General features: G+C 42.0%; 1 protein-coding gene and 1 long non-coding RNA gene across 3 annotated transcripts in view; one reads left to right on the top strand and one right to left on the bottom strand.

Moving 5' to 3' along the window:
• COL8A1 (collagen type VIII alpha 1 chain) overlaps positions 1-9,112 on the bottom strand; it is a 109,338-nt gene extending 100,226 nt beyond the window's left edge. Inside the window, exons 1-2 of one of the 2 annotated variants that reach the window (XM_039507247.1) lie at positions 9,000-9,112; positions 7,223-7,331 (exon numbers count right to left, since the gene is read on the bottom strand). The gene's annotated coding sequence lies outside the window, so the exon portion shown is untranslated. Of the gene's footprint in view, positions 1-7,222; positions 7,497-7,852; positions 8,000-8,999 lie in introns of those variants that run through there. The other variant, XM_039507256.1, reaches the window with a different exon arrangement.
• The window catches only part of LOC120387096, a 257,617-nt gene that overhangs the window by 96,483 nt on the left and 135,670 nt on the right, over positions 1-25,464 (top strand). The gene's annotated exons all lie outside the window — the stretch shown is intronic.

Below are 25,464 nucleotides of genomic sequence, written 5' to 3'. Positions count from 1 at the left end.
AGGAGGGCAATATTTTTGATCTTCCACCTGTTATTTAAAGAGCAGGGAACAAGTGAAAGCTGTTAGAGAGCACTTGGGTGGAAGAGTTGGCCTACCAATTCCCATATTCCTTCTTTATACACTTCCACAGTGCGGAATTCTCCTAATACTGGAAATATCCCATTCCTAAGAACATCAACATGTCCCCCTCAAGAAAGGATGCAAGTCTACAGATATTGGAAGAGTATCAGCCCTAAGAAGGGAGAGCAATTCTTCAGTGTACTATTTGTGGGGTGTTACTGGGATGAAATTAAGTAAGGGGAAACTTTAGGTTGAATAGCTGGGAAGAGAAGAGGTAACAAGATGGGTCACCCTGACAATGAAGATTCGGGCTATGGAATACTCTTCCAAAGGAACTGCTTGAACTTTCCCTCTTTTGGGACTTAAAAAACTAAGCACTAGAAAATGAACTGCAGGGAATAATGCTGCATTGGCAGGGAAATAGACTGGATGATGTAATTCATTTCCATCTTAACTTCTATGAACAGCCAGACTCCTCTAGCAGCTTCTTCTAGACAAATTTCCAAGATATAATTGGTTAGGGATTTTGTTGGTATTTTAAAAAAAGGCTAATTTTTTCCTTTAATTTTTTTTCTTTAATCAAGCATTCCCAAGGCTTGCCAAATTGTGACCTTCTTTAGTAAGGAAACAAGTTGCTTCCCTAGGCTGTTTTCCCAAGCTGGGAAAGCATTAGTAAAATTACATATTATGTTACATGTGGTATTAATCTCAGACAAATGTTAGAACAGGTATGATTTGATTTCCACAAAACATTTTTTTAAGTCTTTGAAGACTGATAGTGATTTTCTTCAACCACATTTGTGAAGTTTGGATCACAATGATTCTCTGTAATAAGAGCGTTTGACCCTGCAAGGCACTGAGCACTGTAAAATTTAATTGTAATCACTTTTGGAAGATTGCAGCTGCTAATCACTGCTCCTTAACTGGCCAGAGATGAGCCCTTTGAAACAAGGTAAATTTTGCCCACTGTGAATGGAAGATTATGTGCTATTGAAGAGGGCTGCACTGGCAGGATTATATTCTGTTGTAATTAGAAATGAAATATTGGATGTGAACCCTATCAGACTTTAAATATATCTCTCTGTATTGGGCTGAACTCCCTTGAACTTTGGATCCATATCTGAGCCTCATAATTTAGTCTACCTCTGTACTGCTAATGACATATGTTGCTTGCTTCATCAGTTATTGCGACACACACAGTATGGAAACAAATTTGAAAATAAGAAAATATAATGGTGCCCAGGTTTCCTACTTGCACAATATTAGGTGGTTTTCTTAAGGCCCGAGCTCCTGGATTCATGTGATAATTTGAGAATCTTGGCTTTCATTTTAAAATGAAAGCCAAGTTTCTAGCCTCATGGTTGTGGATAAAAACTTGAAAATGTGAGCCTTAAAGGATCAAACACCAGAAGACAAATAACAAGAATCCAAAATGTGGTATTTTTAAAAATCTCATGATTCCAATATTTTTTTTTGTGTGAGCCTGTCTCATTTTTAAATGCTTAAGGTTGGCAATAGTGTGATCTATTGTATAGACGAACAAGAAAAGGGAGAAAGCTGGCCTCATAGGGAGGCAAAACATTATGTCCTGAACTCGAGTGAGCTGGTATGGCAAGAGTCTTGCGATGAATCAGCAGCGCCTGAAAGACTGTACTGCAGATGCATTCCCAGAGACAGAGATTTTCAGGCTTTACTGGTCTTGTATTTAAGAGGTGTGTGATGGGGTCTGCTTACCCCACACTAGCCCAGACAGGGTTAAGCCCCAGGTATTGACAGCGGAAGTCCCGCCTACCTGGCAAGACTGGGCATGATCCAAGTGCTCTAGTAGTATAAAGGGAGGGAGACCAGTTCATTCTGGGCTGGAGGCTGCAGGGGAAGGACCTGTCTGGGAAGCTCCTGTGCTGGGAATCGAAGCCATCCACGGTCTGCCTGCACCCTGGCAGCTGGAGGAAACCCTGGAGACAACTGGCGCTGCCAAACACAGAGGACCCAATATCTCATGGGGGAAACCCCAACACAGACTCCGGTAGGAAGTGACCCAGGGAGGGTGACAGAGTGGTACCTCCCACCTGGGGAAACTCAGCATGTTTCAGTAGGACCCCCCTGCTGAGTCAGTGGCAAGCCACTATGCCACTGTTGGGGCCCAGTGGAGTTGGGTGGACCCAGACCCCCCTACTGGGGTTGCCCCACCCCATAAAGGGTGCCCCAACACTTTGTAGACTCTGGCCACTAGGCCATGCTGCCCTGCACTGAAGGGCTGCTTTATAGACTGTGACAGGCCATGCGGTGCTGACCCTAGGGGCATAGACGGTCACAAAGTGAATTAGAAAAGCAATTGATTTTCTTCAGAGCTAAACTCAAACTGTATAAATGTAGTGGAGCCAGAAGGTGTGATTCTCCACTGCTTTGTGTTGTCATTTAACAACAACACAATGTGCAAAAAAGTGAAGAATCACACCCAAGAATTCCAGTTCTGATAGTTTCAGAGAAACTCTAACCCAAACAACATTCTGAAGGAATCCAGTTATAAGCATTACCTCATTAGAATGAACTGTCATTAGCTATTTACTGGTCCTATGGATAGGATAGTTTTATTGGTTTCCTGAAAGTAATCGTAATAACTTTTACAAGAGACAGAAAGATCCTAATAATGACCAAGCTGCTGGGTGTCCCATAAACCATCTCCAACACAAAGGAGGGTCATTGTGATGCTTGCCTTTTGAAACTGAAGTAAAAGAAAAGTGATTTGTGTTTGTGTACAGAATTATAAACTTCTGAAAAGCGAATTTTCTAATGAAAATGTTGACACAATCTGCTACAACAGTACAAATGGCATCTCTAACTTGTCAAAAAGTCCTATAGGTGGCTTAGAGCAGTGTTTTTCAACGACAGGTCCATGCACTGGCACTGGTCCCTGAGATCTCCCTGACACAATTTGAGAAGGCAGCAAGCCAGTCCCTGGTATCAAAAAGGTTGAGAAACACTGGATTAGATTTCAAAGCAATCCCTGAATCTTGTGATGGAGAAAAGCATCTGAGGAGATGATGATGATGAAGAAGAAATTACAACATTAAGGCTTAGATACTTTTCAGACATAGAAAATTTGCTTTTATGTTTTCTCATTCTGAAGTATTACCAGAATCTATGGGAAACCAGATGATTATACTACAAAGGGGGAAGACATCAAGACAACAGTGGGGCATTTTAAAAGAAAATAAAACTGAAGCCTTTACTCTAATAAAATTCCTTGGTTGACTTTGAAGCACTGCAGCAACCAAGCTGATTGTGAAATCTGAGACCTACCATAAAGGGAACTGATTCTGCTCCCACTAAAGTAAATGGCAAAACTTCCATAAAATTTAATGGGAAGAGGATCAAATCTAAATATATTACTGGACTTCTCTCTTTCACCCCTCTGAAGATTTTTCCTGAGAGTCAGCATAATCTTAAGTTGTTTCCTTATACTTTTGAACATGAGCTACCATGATTGTGGTTTAATGAAAGGTGTAGAGGGTGTGTGTGTGTGTGTGTGTGTGTGTGTGTATGTGTGTGTATATATATATATATATATATATATATATATATATATATATATATAAACCTTTGAAGCACCTCCAAATGATCAAAACCATTGAATGATTTGAATGGGAACCAATCTAATTCAAATGAAGAGATCTCTCTCTTCTAACTAAAGAGGTCCTGCTCTCTCAAACAATTGGCCAATGCTCTCTAAGGTGGTAAGGTCATTTGCTCCGAATCCCTACAAACTTCCCTGCAAGAATCGCCTTTGACTTTGACTCAATGAAAGCAGGATGGAAAAGATCCCCTGGAAGACCTAAAACACAATGATTGGATAGCAACAACAGACTCTTGTCCCCCACAGGCATCCTACCCTGTAACACACCAAATTTGGTTCAGGACAGAACGTTGTGGATGTGCATAACATGTTCAGTGGCAGTCTCACAGCATCTTTGAGCTTTGTACTTTTCCTGCATTTAATAATGGAACAGAAGCATAAAATATATTTTTGTTGAAGGAAAAAATGCTCGGGCTTGCTAGTGTGAATTCAGTTCCATTTTCTGGAGATGTGTAACTGACACATGAAGCAAAGAAATTTCATATGTACAAAAGAGCCTGTATCTTTCGTATCTCACATTCATTTAAACCAAGTATCCTGGAAGATGGGTTTAATATAATATTTCTATACAACTATGCACTGTATTTTAACAATTTTAATTGAGTTTTTTGCAATATTTTATTTATAACTAGATTTTAGGAATGTGTCTCTCTCTCTCTCTCTCTCTCTCTCTGTCACACTGAAGCATATTTGTATCTGTACAGGCAATGTGATGTGATGGAAGTAGTTACAAACATGTATGAGAGCTCTTTTTGATCAGCATATCACCAAGTTGAATCATCACTGGGTTTTGCAGTTTACCATCCAGTTCTAAAATTATCAGCCATTTTTACTTTATGAATAATACCCATATGGTGTACAGCTACAGTAAGGCATCTACCTATGACATGCCAAGAGTCCTAGACCATTGTGACATCAGTGATCACTCAACCAATCAGCACCCATATTCTACAGCTAGTAGTTCCACATGGCTATTTCATTTTTTCCCTAGACTGACACATTTATTACTTTTAGCCAGATAGATAAAGAAAAAAGGAAAACCACCACTATTTGTGTATATGCTAATACAATCTTATTCACTTTTTTTGTTTGCTGACTCATGTTTTTCATTTCCCCTCCTTCCACAGTGCTGGGTTAGCCATTTATAATTTTGGTAATTCAGCTTCTTCAAGACTGATAGCCAGGCAACAGTTCTTCACCAGGCCCAAAATGTTTGGGAGAAAGAATAGGCCTCATTCAGAGCTAATACTTCTCAAAATTTATAGGCCCAGAATTTGAGCTACCTTTTATTTCTTCTTTTGGCAAAATGAAATCTAGTTCTCTGTCAGGGAGAAGAAGCCCATATACACAACCAAATGGTAGGCCCAGAGCTAAAGCTGAAGAATTGTGAAAATATATGGATAATTAAAAAACAACTGCACTGAATTTCTGGTGTGCTTTTGGACATTTTCTTTTCCTTTGTATTAGCTGCCAAAAAATCACCAGTTTAGGTGATTGCTGGAACGGTGGCTTAAGTATACAAATGCCTTTTTAAATATGCATGGGCTAGTTTTTGTTGCGTGTTTTGGTTTTGTTTGTTTTTTTTTAATTTATTTATTAACTCAAAGGCCTTGACAGGGAAGGAATGGTCTAGTGATTTAAACACTGGGCTGGGACTCAGGAGACTAGGGCTCAAATCCCCACTCTGCCACAAATTCCATATCTATGGTCTTAGGCAAGCCTCTTAGTCTCTCTGTGCCTCAGTTACCCCTCTGTAAAGTGAGGACAATAGCTTTTTCATACCTCACAGAGACATTGTGAGAATAATTACATTAATGTTTCTGAGTTGATCAGCTACTATAGTAGTGGGGGCAGTGAATAGATAGAGGCTATGATCCAAAAGTCATGTTGATGGCTGTCCACTACTCCCCAGCATCCCTTTGTTTAGTAAACAGTGTGTCTATGATGGTGAACAAAAAAGAAAATTCATTAAGGAAACAGAGTACAGTTTCAGCCTTTCAAATGTGTTGTAAAGGCCAAAAGTATTTCTTGTGAAGGCCAAATGTATAACTGGGTTCAAAAAAAGAATTAGGTAAGTTTGTGGAGGATGGCTATTAGCCAAGATGGTCAGAGACACAACCAAGTTTGTCTCTAAACCTCCAACTTCCAGAAGCTGGAACTAGACAAGAGGGTAATTGCCCTGTCCGTTCATTCCCTCTGAAGTATCTGTCAGACAGGATAGTGGGCTAGAGGGACCATTGGTCTGACCCAGCATTGCTATTCTTATGTTAAATCATGGTTAAAAACAACAATGTGGGATGAGAATTACTTAATTATGAAAATACCTTGTTAAATATTCTCTCTTTTCCACTGTGACGAGCTAACCTTAAAGTGCATGGAGTAAAGTATATTGCTAGGACCGTTATATTGTTAGGTACAGTGGCTGCAGTGCTTTCAAATGCCATTTTAATTTATAACTCACTAGTTAGTGAATAAATGTATAGCATGAAGCAATTCTTAGAGGTGAAAGGCCCAATCCTCCAAACATTTGCCGCAAAATTTAATGGTAATGACCATAACAGTCCCACAGTAATAGGCATTATGCCTGTCACGGCAGGACTGAGCCCTAAATAATCAGGTTGTGCAACTATCATTCCATTTTGGTGTTCTTGTGCCAACATAAACCAATAATGTGAAGCCTCCAGAAATGGAATTCCTGAGATGAAATTAGAGCTCTCTGAAGCAAAATGTATCTGCTTATCGTATTTTATATAATGCATGGATGCAGTTTTTCTCTCTCCTTCTGTCTTTCTTTCCACAACACCCTTTTGTGCCTGACTTCTGTAAAGCGTGGTACAAAGAATGGCCTGATTTTCCCCCCGGCGAGGAGTTGAACATCCACAAATCTCCCAGGGGGGCTGCAAATACTCAGGCCCTCTGAAAATGAAGCTACAGAAGCTAGTGTTCTGCCTTTAAGATGCAACCCTAGCTAAAGGGCAATGTAGAGCGTAATCCCCTCACCTGGCTTCTTCTGGAGCAGGGGATGGATTGGATGCACTGTCCTTGGAGGACTTTTGCAGCTTGCTCCCCCGTATTGATCCAAAGGCTCAGGTAAAAAAGATTCATGCCTGCGCTTCCTCTCTATTCTCTTGGGGTGATGCCAGTCCCTAGGGACACTTGAAGAGAGCTGTCCCTATATTTCCCTGAGCACACGTCCTGCAATTATGACTAGTCCTGGTATGGGGCGTTCATGAGGAGGAAAGAGGCAGGCAAAGCCCCTTGATCATTTCCAACCCCCCTGCACACCTGAGCAAGGGTCAGCTGCAATCTAACCGTAATTAATTAATCAATCATCAAAATGTCCCTATGAGATAGGAAAGAGAGCACTATTCTTCTCATTTTACAGATGGGTAAATGTGAGAGCAGGGAGGTTATCTCAGGCCATCTTGCAAAAACAAGCCCCACCGAACTTCAACAGAAGGATAATGGCTCCCCTGTAATATGAGAGAGAGGGGAAAAAAAGATAAAATAACCATGAAAACCTACCAGAATCACTACCGAGTTTATCCGAGGAAAGATTTTGATGATTCACAGGTGGCTCTTGAGCTGCCAATCTTTTCACGTTGCTTGCTGTGCATGTAATGTTGCCAGTCACCTGTTGTTAATTATAACATTCTATAAATCCAATGTTAGAAAGCCAACAATGAGATTCTCAGTCCATGTGCTGGCTAACTGGACACAACAGGATCAAAAAGTCATTCTTCGGAGTGTATTCTTGGAGGAGTTTCTGTGAATCTGGCATTGTCACAAACTGATAGTTCTATTAAGAAAAATGCAAGTGGGTGTTTTGAAACAAATAAGGATCCTGGCTTTGTAGTATCATCATTTTAGGCAGCATGTCACCAGACACCACCACTGCAAGCTCTCATTTAATCAAAATAGTTTGCTGTGATGATAAATATTTTTGTTAGAAACCACTTTACCCTCTTTTCAATGGATCTCATGACCTCTGTTTCAGTTCCTGTGTTTTCTGCCATTATTGGAGTACCAAAGAAACATGGAAAATAAAACACAGGATGCTGAAATCACTCATGGGTGCCACTGAAATATGGTATTTTTTTAAGACAATTAACATTTGATTTCAAGCACAGGTAGTCAAATTCTTCCCTCACTTACCTGGGGGCAACTCCATTAAACTCAGTGGAGTTACACTTCTGGTAACGAGGGAAGAATTTGGCCTTGGGCAAGTCATTTCACCTTTCTTCTCAATTTCCCACTATAAAACAGGGACAATGCTTAGTCACCCTCTGCCCCCAAGTCTCATAGGGGTGTGTGATGGGGCAAGGCCAGATGGCTACAGGAAAGTAGTGAGGAACAGGTATGTTAGCCCCAGGCTAAACAAATCCCTGGTACCATGGTAACCAAATGGCAGTTGTTCCAGGTTAATCAAGACACCTGGGGCCAATTAAGATCTTTCTAGAAGGCAGTGGAGATAGCTACATTGATTAGGACACCTGAAGCCAATCAAGGGCTGGCTGGAACTAGTTAAAAGCCTTCCAGTTAGTCAGTGAGGTGTGGGTGCTAGGAGCTGCGCCGTTGGAGGAACGAAGCAGTACCAATCATATCAGGTGTAAGGGAGGAGGCCTGGAGGTAACAGTGAAGGAGATATTGAGTGGAGGCTGCTGTGGGGAAGTGGCCCAGGGAATTGTACATGTCCTATTTCCAAAAAGTCAGCTACCATAGGGTCCCTGGGCTGGAGCCTGGAGTAGAGGGCAGGCCTGGGCTCCCCCCTCCCCTCCCTGACTAATCACTGAGACTAGGAGACAACAGAGACTGTGTGAGGGAGGATTGCTTCTCCTCACCTCCATTGTTGGCTTACGATGAAAATGGCTCAGTAAGCTGTGACCATTGCCTCTAGAGAGAGAAGGGCTACGTGGAGGGTCACAGGGAGCCTCTGAGGCTAGCAAAAATCCACCAGGAAACGCAGGACCCACAGAGTCAAGGACAGAACTTTGTCACAGGAGTTGTGGTTTGCTTTTGTCTGTACAGAATTTTGAACATACTTGATATTTTTAGTAAGTTTTGTATCATTACTGTTGACCCTAAGTATATTCTGCCTTTGGTGCAATTCAGATAACTTCCACTTATATTAATAAGAGACTGGCCCACAGTGGTGCAAGTGGAATCCATTTCTTACTGGTATGCTGCCCCCCCATGGGGCATGTGACCTCCTCCCGTGATTCTCCATGTGACTCCTCCCCACCCAGCCCAGGGCCCCCATGCTCTCCCCGTCCCCTCCCCATGATATTTCCCCCCCCCTTACGTGGGGAGGGGAGGCTCTGTCTGTCCTCCTCCCAGTGTGGCTGCTGTACTGCCCCCAGCCCTGTCCTCTGGTGGGGCTGCTGTACAGACGGAGGAGACCCTGCGCCTCAGCCCATCCACGGTACAGCAGCCGCACTGGAGGAGCTGCCGGCATGGGGCCACCGGATGGCCCCACACCGGCAGCTCCTCCGGCACCCCTTACTGCCCCCAGCCCTATCCTCCAGCAGGGCTGGTTGCCATACAGACCAGAGGAGACCTTGCGTGGAAGGGCTGGGGGCGGTACAGTTGCGCTGGAGGAGCTGTGGGCGTGGGGCCACCGAGCGGCCCCCACCTTCTGCTCCTCCTCTTTCTGGTATGCCGTACCATTCTGCCCTACTTGCACTGCTGCTGGCCCAACGTCAAAACAGAAAGAAAACACATATTAGAATTTTCCAGCCCACTGATAAAGAAACTTTGTTAAAATTTTGAGTGTGTGTGTTGGGGGGAGGGGAATAAGTACAAAGATCCCTAGTCAGCTCTCAGTGACACTACTCCAAACCCAGAGTAGCTTATGGAGTCACTTTGATTTTAGGCCCTGATCCTGTAAAAACTTACATACATTGGTAACTTTACACATATGAGTAGTCCTACTGGACTGACTTTACACATGTGAGTAGTTCCTTTCACTCACATGCATGAATTTTTGCAGGATCAGCGCCTATCTGCTGGTGTTATTGAGAATAGAATTTGGCCCAAGATATTTAGCGTATGACTTTATTGAAAGTGTGTGTGTATATACCCCCATGTATGTGTTTGTATATAAAATCATGTTTGTTTTTAGTAACAGAAAAATAATCAATAAAGTCCTGTTCTCTAAATCATACCACCTATGCAAAGTCATGCAAGGTCTCTAAAATGCATCAGGAAGGATATATAAAGCTCCAGTACTGCAGAGTTAAAGACTTAACATGCTCTAGTTAGTTTCTAATACACCTATCTCTGTTATGTATAATTTGATTCTTTGCGCTACACTTGATCCAACACAAAGCTAGTATTTTAGTGTTCCTTGGGTGAGAGACTGCAGGTGTTTTTTTTTTTTTTTTTTTTTTTTTTTTTTTTACATAATTAAAAAGTAGGTATATGTTTGGTTCTGCTTGCTAGAAAAATATGGTTTTGATTATTCTTAAAACTCTTGATTCAATCTAGTTTGAGAGTCAAGACACCTTATTTTTACTGCCCATACAACATATTGTGCATTTTAACTCAGATTAAATCCAAGGTACTGTACAATGGACTTGCAACAAAAAGAGATTGTTGCAGCAGGCTCTGACTGGAAGGTGAAGTGTAATTTAAGAACTATTAACAACAGAAAGATCACACAAACAGTTCAGATTTTGGACTAGTCATTCTTCCAGTGGTTCAAAATGATGATTTTTTAAGACAGAAAAAATGTTAAGTTAATAAAGGAAATATTATTAACCCCCTGAAAATATAAGAGTTTGCCTAAACACAAGGCTTTAAAGAGTCTCAAAGCATTAAGTGCCAGCTTTGTTCTTGCCCAGTGTTAGATTTTTCATTAGGTTATTACCAAATTTTAGGCTGAGGCAGCCTGTTTAAATACATTTATAATATCCCATTACCGGTGACCAACCTTTCTCTGATACTTGTCTGTCTTTTCTTTTGTCTGGATCCCTGACCCTCTGCGACTCCACCCACTTTGTCTTGCCTAAAAATGATTACCGGTAATTCTTTACACAGAAACATGAGAAGTGAGAACTACAGGTGTCCTGAGTTTCGTAACCGTATAGGACAAAAGGTTCTAGCCGTTTGTCCCAATTACAGCAAAAAGGCTGAATTTGCAACTAGTTAGTTAATGATGTAACTGGTAGTATTTGGTAGGAAAGGAGACATGGGAAATCATTTTGGGGCAGAAGATCATTGTGAAAGGCTGATATATGTACTTCAATTTCAAACAGGCCTTAACGGTGTCTTCTTCTCACGGGAAGTTGTTGACACTCATACTTGCTTCCATAACTAGAATTAATGTGCTCATCCCTAAATAATGTATTGTTGTAATATTTATATAGATGAATAGGGCCAAAATCCCTCTGTCATTTAGCAAAATGAGTCATATTTCATGCTTTTGGGGTCATCTGCCACTATATTTCACAGCTGTGACATTTTGACCAGGAAAAAATTAAGTGGGTGGATGGCGGGGAAATATTTACAGTGCTTTTGAAAAATAAACTTACTAAAATCAATTAGGACAATATTTGAATGATTTCTGCTGTCCAATCTCAACATACAGTAATGGAGATGGTAGCAGTATTGAAAATCAAATGTAGCACGAGTTTTCTTGTTCAACTGTTAATAGCAATCAGACATGATATTAAATATCAATATTAAGACAGCCCAGGAAAACTGTATAAGGCTATATATACACTATTCAGAATTATGAAGACCTCATAAACTACGTAAACTTTGCTTATTTCCAGTGATATTGTCAGAATGTGTATAATAGGTGTAGCCTCATAATTCACAGTTAACATGTGAAGTATTCTCTCTTTGGACTGTCTATCGTATATTTCAGAGGCTCACTATTTTCTTACATTCCTGCAAAGCTGCCGTTTCTTTCATGTTACAGCAGTGAGTTTCAAGCTGACAAAGTACTGAAAGATTTGAATGAGTGAGAGCTGGAAAACTGAGACACAAAATTTGAATATTTTATTTACAATATTAATCACCTCAGTTTATCGTGAAAGCCAGACGACAACAAATTGCCTCAACTAAAGCTAATACCTAAGTGGATTTTTTTTCTAAAAAATGCATAACAGTTGACAGATCTGAAATGTGCTCTCTCTGAAAATATTTTTCCACTATGGCTTTTCCAAAAAAACAGAAGTTCAAAGCTTAACTAGTACATGTTATAAAAGAACAAATTTACCATGACACTTAAAGACATGAGTCAGTGTGTTTGGCTTTTGGGGACAGAGTTTCTTACTTGTCAAGACAAGATTTGAAGCAAAGAAATTTGTTTTTATATCATGTTCAGTAAAGAACGTATCAATACTGTATTTGACTGAATCAAAGCTATACTATGTTAGGGCCCTTTCCATCTGAAGATCTCAAAGCACTTAAAAATATTAATTAATTAAAATTCACAACACTCCTACATGATAAGCCAAGTATTAACATCCTCATTTTACAGATGGGGACACTGAGTCATAAAAAGTTAAGTGATTTGACCCAAGTTTACCAGCAAGTCAGCAGCAGGTCTGGGAATAGAATCCAGGGGTCCTGACTCCCATGTTTTCACTCTACTAAAGAATAGTCACTTTCATTAGAGTTGCACAAGCAAAACATATAGTATTCAAGCAGAAAACAATGTGGAGAAGGTTCTAACATTCTATAGCTGGAACTAAATTTAATCTGTGTAACAGTGAATGTGATTGTTCTAGACTCTGGTTTTTTTAGTGGTGGGACTTACAGGGTACAATGGCCACTTGAACAATACTTCATCTAATGAAACCATGGGGTAAAATCTGACTTTTTGGTCAGAGTGGCAGGTGTGTGTTTCTCACCCTTTTCCCTAATGACATTTGGAATCTGATTCTATCATATACTTTGACACAAATCTGCACCGTTATAGATTTTCACATGCACCACCTAATGAATTGTTAACATTCAGATGCATGCAATAAAATTTATTGTACCACCTACTGCACTGCTAACACCATTTTCTGCAGCCCCTAACTTCTCCCCACAGATCTCTCATCCAAGTATTAAATTCAGCTCAGCTCTCCTGGTACAGAATCTTAAATGTTGCGTAAGAAGAAACCACAGGACCAAGGGCAGGTATATATGACTGATTCCCCAGAGTCCTGTTAACAGATCTGGACCTTGGCAGAAAAATGGTTGCTAATTAAGGGCCAGATAACACCTGTCTCTCTGCCAGGGTGGGGAGAGAGTTCAAGGAATTTTGTCCCCTTAACCCACGTTCAGGCATAATTCTGATCCTTGTGCTCCCTGATGAGGGATCTCTAGCAATGCTGGCAGTGGAGTAAGGGCAGGTCCTGCCCCATTTCAATGCCAGCCATTGTAACAGGCATCATGCAGGGGGAGCATATGCTGCTCTGGTCCATGCCCCCACCTTACAATCTCTTGCAAGCGACAGAGAAAAACATACTCATAAGGGAAGTTAGGAAACTCTGATTTGTAACCTTGATGGTAGATGGGCCCACAGTCTCTCCTGTTCTAAGAGAGCCAAATATTTTAGGTATCGGGTAGAGGCCATTGCCAGACACAGGATACCAGACAAGATGTGCCATTTGTCTGTTCTTGAATGGAATTTCCTATGTTCCTATTACTGAACAAACTCTATTTATAATAGAACAGCTTTTGGTTTTGTAGAGGTGGTATGCAGCACATTCTTTTTCTCTCTTTGTAATTCTCATAGTTAAGTTTAAACATTTCATATTGCTTAATAAATTACTTTTAAGTTAATGAGACTCACAGGTCGGCAATTTGCTTTGTCGTTTAAATAAGGGGTGAATCACTAAAGGCCTGGAAATTTGGTTCTGTTCAAGATAAATTTAGAGATTTCTCTGAAGCTTAGTTAAACTAACATGCACCTCCTTGCAGGGGCGGCTCTAGGCATTTCGCCGCCCCAAGCATGGCAGGCAGGCTGTGTTCAGCGGCTTGCCTGCGGGAGGTCCACTGGTCTCGCGGCTTCGGCGGACCTCCCGCAGCCACGGGACCAGCGGACCCTCCTCAGGCATGCCTGCGGGACGTCCGCAGAAGCCGCGGGACTAGCGGACTTCCCGCAGGCAAGCCACTGAAGGCACCCTGCCTGCTGCCCCCGCGGTGCCGGCAGAGCGCCCCCCGCGGCTTGCTGCCCCAAGCACGCGCTTGGCGTGCTGGGGCCTGGAGCCGCCCCTGCCTCCTTGGGTTAGAAACTAAGCGAAGGTTCTCACAAGATGAAGGCCAGGATTCTCAAAAGTGACTAGTGATTTTGTGTGCCCACCTTGATGTACCTTAAAGGAGCCCGATCTTCAACCAGTGCTGAACACCCTCCTTCTGAAAATTGAGTACCTTTTAAGGTGTCTCAAGTTTGGCAGTTTCACTTCTCTGCCTCAGTTGCTCCATTGGTAAAAGGGAACAAGGTAGTAATATTTACCTACACTACGCCTCAGGAGTCCAGATTCTGATTTCAATTACTTTGGTGTAACAGAGTTCAGAATCTGACCCAACGTGTAATTAGTTAATGCTTAAGTGCTGACAGCTATCATGATCCTATGTGTACTATAACTTGTGTATTGTCTGTAGGGCAGAGAACAAACTCTCACACTGTCCAGACTATGTCTAGCAATGACTTATTAGCACAATAGATACCCTTTTTTTCTGTCGAGGGTTTTTTCCAATACCACTAAATAAACTTAGCTGTGTTTAGCTGTGACTGGACAAGACACAGCTGAACATGTTGGCTTATAGTGAGTGAGCTCAGCCCCCAACAATAGCTTAGTCAGAGCTGTTTTATGAATCTATTTCTTTGTAAGCATTGTTGATCAACAGTTGTTATATGACATTTTAGACTGTAGACCAGCTAAAAAGTTTTAGTAATGGAACATCTCATTTTTTGTATTAACAAACTGTATTAGATCATCAACTTTTGAGATGGTCTGAATGCTGGAACAGGGGTTGAGGCAGATACTGCTGGCTGCAAGCTTAATCTCCTGGACAGAATCCTATGACAGTCCACACAGTAGACTCTAGGCAAGAGAGACTGGCACAACATGTGCCAGTTTGGATAGTATAGTCATACTATAGCTTAGAGAAGGAATCCAGAAGCTCTGTGGTGATTTGAAATCTGAGTTCATGGTTTGTACGTGGCCCCTGACTTTATAGAGGCTAAAAAATAAACCCTGAGTGCTCCCCTCTCTCTCTCACTCACTCTACTTTGGAGTATTCAAAATCCAGATGCAGATCCACATTTGTCGGTTAGGGCAACCTCTAACATCATGAGACTGTGCAGCCAACAAACTCCTGTGAGGAGGCTGCTGCTCCTGCACAGGTAGAGTCAAGTCAAGAACAGTGTATGCTTCCTCCTAAGTATTTAGCACAACTGCAGCTAAGTGGTTGCTTATGTTCAGAAATGAAGGGAATAGTCAATGAAACCAGTGATCTTTACCGACATGACCACCGCTGTTTAACCATTATACTAGACAGTGTCATCTTGCCTAAGGCTATCTGGAAATCTGAGGCTGATAGAGACAGTACAATATGTAGTACGGTCCCAGAAAGGAATAGGAGCATCAGGAAACAACATAACACTAATTGACAGATGCTGGCATCATTCTTAGCAGTAATCCTTTCTCGAGGAGGTACCAAAATGAGGCTGTTTGGTTTACCCACAGATATCTGGACGTTTTTCTTGGCAGGCATCGGTATCACCAGTTATTTGGCATTGTGATTCTTGCCCATGTCTAACCTTTCCTGTTTTTGCTGATGAGAAAGGACAGGCTTGGGGCTAAGGCACTGGACTAGGGATTAGGGGAGGTGGGTTCTGTTCTGAGCTCTGACAGGCTTTCTCTGCATCTTTGACCAAGTGACTTATACTAGACTTTTTTCAAAATCAGGCACCCACAAATGAGATCAGAGTTTCAAAAGAGCAAAGCTTCCATTTAGGCACTGAGACAAGCTTGAAGGAGCTTTTCTGAAAATCTAGCCACAAGTGTCACAGTGGGAGCTGCCAGGGTGCTGAGCACCCCTGCGAAAATGGCTCTTATTGAGAGGCCTTTTGTGGGAATTGAGTTCTTTTGTTTGCCCCAGTTGCAGGTGCTGAGCGCTTGAAAATCCATCCGCGAGCTGTTTTGAAAATCTGGTCCTGCATCTCTCTCTGCCTCAGTTTCTGGTAAAATGGGGGTAATACTATTTCCCAGAGTGCTTGTGAGGATAAGTTGATTGGCCTACTGTATGTAAGATGCTCAGATGCTTCTTTAGCAAGGGGAGGGAGCTGCAGTTTTTAGCAGAATACCTTTCCAGACATACCAATCATCTGTGTTAGCAGGAGTGTTTTCAAGGGACTGCAGCAGAGCTACGCCTGACTCCCAGTCTCCTATGTGAAATTCACACTTCTGCTGTTTTGCAGATTTTTCATCTATTATAATTATTATTTGTCTTGTGGAAGCACGTAGGGGCCCCAGTGGTGGACCAGGGCCACAATCAGGGCCGGTGGAACCATTTAGGCAACCTAGGCGGTCACTTAGGGTGCTAGGATTTGGCAGGGCGGCATTTTCTTTGGCAGGATGGCATTTTCTCTGGCAGTGACCACGGCGGCCGGATCTTCGGCAGCCCCGGTCGCCACCATCATTTAGGCGGAGGGAGCTGGGGCAGAGGAGCACGGGGAGGGACGCCTGCAGCAAGTAAGGGGGGGGCGGCATGCAGGGGAACTCCCCACCCCACCCCACCTCACCTCACCCTTGCCCCACCTTCTCCTCGAGCACGCTGTCACTGCTTCACTTCTCCCGCCTCCCAGGCTTGCGGCACCTAAGCTGATTGGCGCTGCAAGCCTGGGAGGCGGGAGAAGTGAAGCAGCGATGGCGTGCTCGGGGAGGAGGCAGGGCAGAGGTGAGCTGCTTTACTTCCAGACCCTGCTCCCCAGCGGGAGCTTGAAGGACAGATTAAAAACTTCTGGTGGGCCAGATGCAGCCCCCGGGCCATAGTTTGCCCACCCCTGCTGTAGCATATGCTATCAACAGCGGCATCTGCTGGTCTTTCTTCCAACTCACCACATCTCCTTTTCTTCTGGCAGCATGGGTCTCACATGAGTCATGGTACCATTACCTTCCTTCCTACAGATGGGCCACACCTCACTTTTCTATTCTCATCCCTCTGGCACTACCAGAACCAATCCGAGATAACGGTACACAGAATTTTCTCATAGGCCTGCTGAAGGATGTCGTGCATAATGGCTGTCCTCTGGCTACATTTGCTAAACACAAGATGCCTCAAATGCACAGTGTTTTCAGAGAAGGGAGCATGACAATTTTAGGACCACTGCTCTTTTTGGCTCCTTTGCTGTCCATTGGGATTACAGGCAGGTAAGGATAATAACCGTTTATCATTCAAGTGGAGGAATGCTGCAAATATTTTACAGTGCATAGCAATACCACAAAGCAATTTAGGACAAGAAGTGAAAAACCAAAATGCTGTGTCCAATGTAAATTACATGTGGTTTCTAAGGAAGCAAAATAAATCCCCACATTGTAATTTGGCCAAGATGATGACAATAAGTCCTCTAGTGTTGTGAAAAGTACCATAAGGTCAATACAAGACAACTGTTGAAGACTGTAGTTTCACATGTCAAACAGGAGATGGCATCTCCAGAAGCCCATCTCCCCTAGTGCCATGCTGGGACATTTCTTGCTTTAGGCTGACTCAGAGATAAGAGCACCACCTACTGTATTGCTAAAACCACTTCCTGTAGCACCCGAGTTTTCCCTACAGATTTCTCGTTCAAATCTTGAATTCAGCCCAGCCCTCCCTGATGTAGAAACTTAAATGCTGTGCAAGAAGAATTACACTGAAAGTCTTGTGTTACCATAGAAGCTCAGAGTTATGAACAACAGTTATGAATCGACTGGTCAACCACACACCTCATTTGGAATTGGAAGTACGCAATCTGACAGCAGCAGAGACAAAAAAAAATACAGTACAGTACTGTGTTAAACATAAACTACTTAAAAAAAAGGGAAAGTTAAAAAAATATTTGAAAAGGTAAGGAAACTTTCTGTGCTGTTTCATTTAAATTAAGGTGGTTAAAAGCAGCATTTTTCTTCTGCAGGGTAAAGTTTAAAAACTCTATTAAGTCAATGTTCAGCTGTAAACTTTGAAAGAACAACCATAATGTTTTGCTCAGAGTTAAGAAAACCCTCCATTTCCTAGATGTTTGTAACTGTTCTACTGTACTTCTACCAGTGTCAGGATAAAAACAGCAGAAGAGCACAGCAATATTGTGACAAGCATAACTGTGTTTTAAAATATCTAGTGAAATAAAACCCTGTTGTTGTAACAGTTTTGAGAGTCAAGTTTACTACAGTGTAAGCAACATTGTACAAGAGTGTTTTTATAGAGTGAGGAGTGATTTTAAATAGCTCATTGAGACAAAAATTTCTTATTACAATGATTGTTATCTTATGTGGTGGAGCAAGGGAAGGAGGAAAGGATGGGTTGGTGCTTCTTGAGTCTGAGCTTACAAGGTGCTGAGTGCCTCTGCAGAAATGCTAAGTAACTTCAGGCCCCTTTAGCTACAGTGGAAATTTAAGGACTACAGTATCCCCAAACTCAGCACTTTGCAGAATCAGGCCTTTTGTCTATGAATTTTCACTGAATTACAAAAACATCTGTCAAAATACACCTAATGGATTTTTGTAAGTGTGTGTTTCCTCATTTTCATGTAGCAAACAATGTGTAGCAAGTATAAAGGGACAACAGCTGGGAGAATATCTCCAACTGTCCACAAATATTTGCTCCAATACATAATTTTGTTTGCTTTTGCCTATGTTTTGTGCCTCTTTTGTGTTCACTTTCAGGGAATATTCTAGATTAGTGTTAGGAATGGTGTTGGAAACAGCATTTCAAGTGAATATTAGAGGATGTTCATTGCAAGTGAATTCTGAACTCCTTAAGGGTAATATTTATTTCTGAAATCTGATTCTAAGAATTATCTTTATCCAATTGGGAAACAGAGATCATAGAAGCTATATGCCCTATCAAAATTAACAAACACTTTGAATTTCAGGGACTAAGTATTTGCAACTGGCTGCTCATGAACAAAGTGTGTTGAATCTTTAAAAAACAAAACTTAAAAATGATTTGGTAGTTTCACAGTGGCACAAAAACAGAAATTTTAGGGCTTCAAATGATTGGCTCCCTGTGACCAAAAATCAGCCTTGCTTTTTAAGATGCAGTTTTTACTACGAGATGTGATATATGGATATTATTTCCACTTTCATATGACCATGGACTTTGGCTAGTGAACATGGGCAGCAACTAATTTTCATATGCAAACTTATGGCACAATAAAAGGATGTTTGGGTCAGTGATAGCTTAAGCATGTAGGCCTAGATCCTCAAGGGTATTTAGGCACCTAACGTCCATTGAAATCAATGGAAGTTAGGAGCCTAAATATCTTTAAGGATCTTGGCCTCATTGACACGATAAAGCATGTCATTTCTGAGAAAGCAAATAATGGTCTATAGCATCTCTCTGGTTGGGCACTGGGACTTCTTGGCCAATGGCAACTGTGAAAGCCAATGTAGCACAGCTCAAATGGAGCCATGCTATGTGGAACTGGGGAGAATTGTAGGCGTCTCCATTACAGGCACAGAACTGCCTTCGGCTGCAGGAGGAATCCTTGGGGCGATAGATTAGCATCCTTCCCCCATGGAAGGGGCGCAGACATGCACATGGGCACAAGAGTGTTTCAGGGGGATCATTGCACAGTTTTATACACATCCCGCTGTTCCTTTCCTATAGGTATTTCCCTGCACCATGGCAACTGGAGGAGGAAAGGAACTCCAGCCCTCACTCCATCTTGTACATCTTCCTGCCAGTTCAGGGTCCTTCACTGGAGAATATACTGTAGTGCTATTCATCAACAAGGCCTTGACATGAACCCTTATGGTTATTGCCTCGCTCATTCACACAGGGACTGCTAAAAAGTGCAGTAGTGACACTGACCCGACAGGCAGGTAGTGATTTTTGACGTATACACTCGTTGAGTGTTTACAAGTCATCTACAGTTACACACGGGAAATTGTTCCCTGGGCAATTGTTTTGGTTTCAGAATAGGTTGAAGTGATCCCTGTGAGTGATCACAGAAGATAGAGATAGGGTTTTATTTTTAGAGGAAAAGCTAGATTTCATTGAACTCCCCTGTCAAAGGTTCTTCCCCACTCTGAACTCTGGGGTACAGATGTGAGGACCCACATGAAAGCCCCCTAAGTTATTTCTACCAGCTTAGGTTAAAACCTGGTACTCTGCTACCACCACGTGCTTTAACAAGAAACAGGGAAAGGAACACTTGGAGTTCCTCTTCCCACAAAATATTCCCCCCCCCAAACCCCTACATCCCTTTCCCTGAGAAGGCTTGGTAATCCCCTCACCAATTAGTCCTGGTGAACACAGATTCAAACCCTTGGATCTTAAAACACTGAAAAATCAATCAGGTTCTTAAAAGAAGAATTTTATTAAAAGAAAAAGTAAACTTCATCTCTGTAAAATCAGGATGGAAAATAACTTTACAGGGTAATCAGATTCAAAGAACCCAGATGAACCCCCTTTAGTCTTAGGTTCAAAGTTACAGCAAACAGAGGTAAGCCCTCTAGCAAAAGGAACATTTACAAGTTGAGAAAACAAAGATAAAACTAACACACCTTGCCTGGCTATTACTTACAAGTTTGAAATATGAGAGACTTATGCAGAAAGATTTGGAGAACATGGATTAATGTCCGGTCCCTCTTAGTCCCAAGAGCAAACACTCCCAAAAACAAAGAGCACACAAACAAAAGGCTCCCCCCCCCATCCCAAGATTTGAAAGTATCTTGTCCCCCTTATTGGTCCTTTGGGTCAGGTGTCTGCCAAGTTACCTGAGCTTCTTAACCCTTTATAGGTAAAAGGATTTTGGTGCCTCTGGCCAGGAGGGATTTTATAGAATTGTATACAGAAGGGTTGTTACCCTTCCCTTTCTAGTTATGATACACACCTTTCTGCAGGGCTGGCAGGAGTCCCTCCATTCACTGGAGTGCTCTGTGCAATTTGTGGGTTCTTATTCTATTCTTTTGGGTTGACCAGAATGTGGCTTTGGCCCTTTGTGTGCTCCTCCCTACCTGACCAGCAACCACAGAGGCAGTTTATTACTGAACAGAAATCTAAGAATCAGTTTTGGCCAGAGCTGCCTTGGAAAGTTCACTTACTAACATTGCTTTGGTTTTATTTCAAAAATGTCTTGACAAGCACTGACATTTTTGGAACCGTTAAAGCACAAAAGATTTATTCCTAAAGGCCTACATTGTCCTTTTTCCTCCCCAGAAAATGATGTGATGTGCTACTATGGTAATTTCTAGCCACTGATTGAAAGGGAATGAGCTCAGAGTGCTGCTTTTTAATTTTTTTAAATGTGTGTTATGTGAATTTTAGTGCTGGTGGGAGGTACTGAACTAACTACTCTATAGATTTAAGTTTTCCCTTCATCCACAAAACAGGTAAAGTAAGGACACTGCAATGTAAGCTTCCCCCATTAGCCTGCCTCTGTTCCTCAACCCGGACCCAGAGTGACCACCTTGTAATTCATGGGTTCTCAAACTGGGGGTCTGGACCCCTCATGGGGTTGTGACGTTATTACATGGGGGGGCACGTGCTGTCAACTTCCGTCCCAAATCTTGCTTTGCCTCCGGCATTTATAATGGTGTTAAATATATTAAAAATGGTGTTAATTTATAAGGGGGGGTCACACTGAGAGGCTTGCTATGTGAAAGGGGTCACCAGTACAAAAGTTTGAGAGCCACTGTTGTAATTCCTCTGCTCTGACTGGAGTTCCATGCAAGATGGGGAGAACAGAACAGCAAAGCAGCCATCAGTTGTGTGGCTGAGAACTGAATTTTTGCCTAGCTTTCTTCAGTCAGATTTGATGGGCCTTACCATTTTCAATTATGTTCTTTTAAAATTGTATTGAATAAATCTGAGGCAATATCCGTACCTTTACTGGAGAGGTTGTAATCTCTTTGTTACTTCAGTTCACAACAAAAGGGACCTTGTTGGGCCCTTGATTGAGTTTTGGATGTGTGGGTAGCAACAGTGGCCAAAAGTGCTTTTCTGCACGTTCTCTTGACTTGAAGGTCAAATGCAGACCATACCGTGGTTATCTGTGCCTTCCTTGCCTTCTGCTGTAGTGTAGAATGAGGCTCCCCATTAGCAGGGAGTGGATGATACAGATGTTTCAAAGAATAGTTTATTTCTGGCTTCTTCTTGTTAGTTTTGACTTCTAGTGCCCTTTGTGAATTGGGTTCTGTGTACCCTAAATGCCACCTCTCTCTCCATGATATCCTTGGCACTTGAGATCAGCTGAGATGCTTGACCCGAGAGTCCCTAGATTTGTGCATCTGGGGCCTGGTGGATAGATTATTCTGAGCAAAAACCTCTTGACCGTGGAACTTGCTTCCCTCCCCTCCCTCCTCTCTTTCCCCCCACCCCCAGCTTGGTCTGAAATAGCCAACATTTATTGAGCCTCTCAATAGGCAGCATAACCTGTTTACACAGGACTTTCCTTAGGGAATCAGGGGAAATGGGCTTAGGTTGGGATGCTCTCCCCCAGAGTCATTTGTTTAATGATCTGTAAATATGGATTTTTTTATAGCTATTTTAAAACATTACATTTTTGGGGTTGCCTAGAATGTTTGTGACAGACAATACATTTAGAAACATTTGAAAAATCAGTGTGTAATAGCTACATACATGGTCCTCTTGGGGAAGAGGCGCAAGGTGTGGGTTTAGTATATTAGTGCATCCTCCATCATGCATAACTGAACAGTCTGGTAAATCACAGGGCTGGCAAGATGTGAGATGCTTGATGGAATGTTTCTAACCTCCTTGGAATTCACCATTATTTTTGAGTGCCCTTCTGTTGAACTCGGTGTAGGTGTGGATGAGACCCTGTAATGAATGAGGTCCACATACATGCACAGACACCACAGTCATCAGCTTACTGCATACATGCAGCACTGGGAATAGGATTTACGACCTTTGCCTCCACAAACACAGCTGCTCCAGAAACTGTAGGCTCTGCAGCCAGCAGAGGGAACTGATAAACACTCAAACAAGTCTGATTTCCCTCCCCCACCCCCATTCCCACACCCTGCCACCTAGAAGAGGGCACCGGTTCACACTTACTTTCAAGAAGAGACCCTTACATCTAACCCCTCAGCAGCTTACCCTTATATGCCAGATGCACTGAATTTTATTTAGCTGGCTTCTGCCATGAAAGATAAACTTTTTTGCATCAGATCTCAGTACATTAAAAGATGCCCATATGCGAAATAGTAATACAATTTGATCACCTGTTGACAGATTACATTCATTATACACCAAAGTAATATGAGAAAGCATTGCTACATTTCATAAATATATGAATAAAGACCAAGCAGAATTATTTATTGGTGTGTAGTGTATCCATGACAGCAGAGATCAGGCCTAGCTATTATATAGCTCAAACACATGAGGATACAGGGCTAGAATCCTTGTACAGGACTACACATATGTACCTGACTGACAACTTAACAGTGGCTCTCCAAACTACTGTACCCTTTTCAGGAGTCTGATTTGTCTTGTGTATCCCCATATTCCACCTCACTACTTGCTAACAAAATCCCACATAAAAATACAGAAGTGTCCCAGCACACTGTTACTGAAAAATTGCTTATGTTCTGTGTTACCATAGAATTATAAAATAAATCAAGTGGAATATAAATATTGTACTTACATTTCAGTGTATAGTATATAGAGCAATATGAACAAGTCATTGTCTGTATGAAATTTTAGTTTTTACTGACTTCGCTAGTACTTTTCATAGAGCTTGGCAAATATCTAGATAAACTGGTGTAGCCCTGGAAGACCTCTTAGTATCTGTATCCCTGGTGGAGAACCACTGACTTAAGCAAAGGGAGAATTCCCTGGGCTGCTGCTAGTAGTAGATCCCTTATCCTCTTTGAGGACATGCCACAAGAGGGTAACATCATTCACTCACATAATCTCAGTATATCACAGCAGGAAAATTAGGATGCATCCAATATAATTATTTATTTTAAATATCCTTAATTTTCATTAAAAATGGAACAAGCAGCCAATGTTCCACTGTCTTTTCTTGTTGCCTAGTGTAGCCCTTCCTAATAATGTGATGACCAAATGTTATTCTTAGAAGTGCAACATTTGTGAGAATAGAAAATTATCTCCCAGAAGGGCAAAGAACCCAGGAACACAGAGTAGCTTTTATGTCAAGAAACTGAGCAGTAATGGCAGAACATGTGGATGTTAAAGTTCAGGGTAATATTCAGCCCTTTTGCTGTCTGAGATGTGTAAAATGAAGTGGTGGTAGAGGGGTGAAAAATTCCTGAGCTGCTCTGTCTGCACACTGCAGAGTGGATGGGGTGCCTGAGTGCTACTTATTCCTGCTGCAGAAGTGAATAGCTTGCACTATCTGCAGCTAGACAGCGGCAAAGTAGCCTGGTCATTCCCCCAAACTGGATAGAACACCCTCCTCTCCCCTTGGAGCAGTAGAATATGGATGGACAAATTAATCAACGTTTCCGTCTAGCACTCAAGGTTGTTTTTCTAAGTTGATCAATAGAACTAAGAAAACTGTGCCTTAACCCAGACTCATTAATGCCTAATAATATAGACAAAGAAAACACCCACGTGATTCTCAGGGTAGAAATCTGAGGAATACAGGCTAGTTCTCTGCAGTCAGCACTAAGTCTTTCAGTCAATTTCATTATAATCTCTATAAACCCTTCTGTTTCAAACCGATTCACAGCTCTTTGATTCCCCTGCAGACTCTACATTTATACCTATCCCTGAGCGTATATTGCAGTACATCAAGGTGCATTACAAACTGCTACCTTCCTTCACCAGGTCATTTGCACCAGATGCTTGGTCTTGGTTCTTCCTAGTCTAATAAATAGTGTTACTTATTAGTGTTACTGATCTTTTAATTGTCTGTCTCACGCGCTCAGAGTTCCGTTCCAGTGCTCCATGTCCACAGTGAAAACTTTTATTTTTAAAAAAGAGACGACAGTGCCCCCAAAGGCTGCTATGACAATTATTTCTTAGACCAAACATCAGCATATGATAGACATCCAACGAATGGGGACAGGCAGCACTAGCTCACTTCTGTTCCCTCCCAAATAAGTATTTCTCCTTAGAACTACGGACTGTTCCATATAGCAACAGCCAACCAGAGTCTGACACTCTCATTTGTCTCCTCATATTTATCCACCATTTTGGACATAGAAATGGGAGCTATAGTTTTCTCACATACTGTTTTTCAGGGAGCTGATGGTTAGGGAAAGAGTATTTCACGTTTACACACTGCACATGAGGAGGAGGCTCAAAATTCATGAGCCATTGACTCTCGCCTCCACCTTTCTTGTAGGACAGTGCAGCTGTAGAAATTTAGTGTTAAAATTCGGTGCGCTCATAAATGGGGTTTAGGGACCCAGACTTCAGGGAGAGGGCAAAGGGGGAAAGATTTTTTTTGTGGTATTGTCATGTGGGTTACAGAGATGCCACCAGGGAGAGAGTGTAAAAAGAATGAGTGCTTTAGAATTGCATTGCACAATAGCAAGGAGCACCACCAAAGACTAGAAGGGCAGAGGATGGAAATTTGCTCTGATATTTCTCACACCAGTGCCAATCTCTGCCAAAAATATTAATCT

The sequence above is a fragment of the Mauremys reevesii genome, linkage group 1 (genome assembly GCF_016161935.1).
Source record: "Mauremys reevesii isolate NIE-2019 linkage group 1, ASM1616193v1, whole genome shotgun sequence".
Lineage (NCBI taxonomy): Eukaryota > Metazoa > Chordata > Testudines > Geoemydidae > Mauremys > Mauremys reevesii.
The sequence above is the reverse complement of the archived record's forward strand: the minus strand, read 5'-3'. Positions and strand labels throughout refer to the sequence as shown.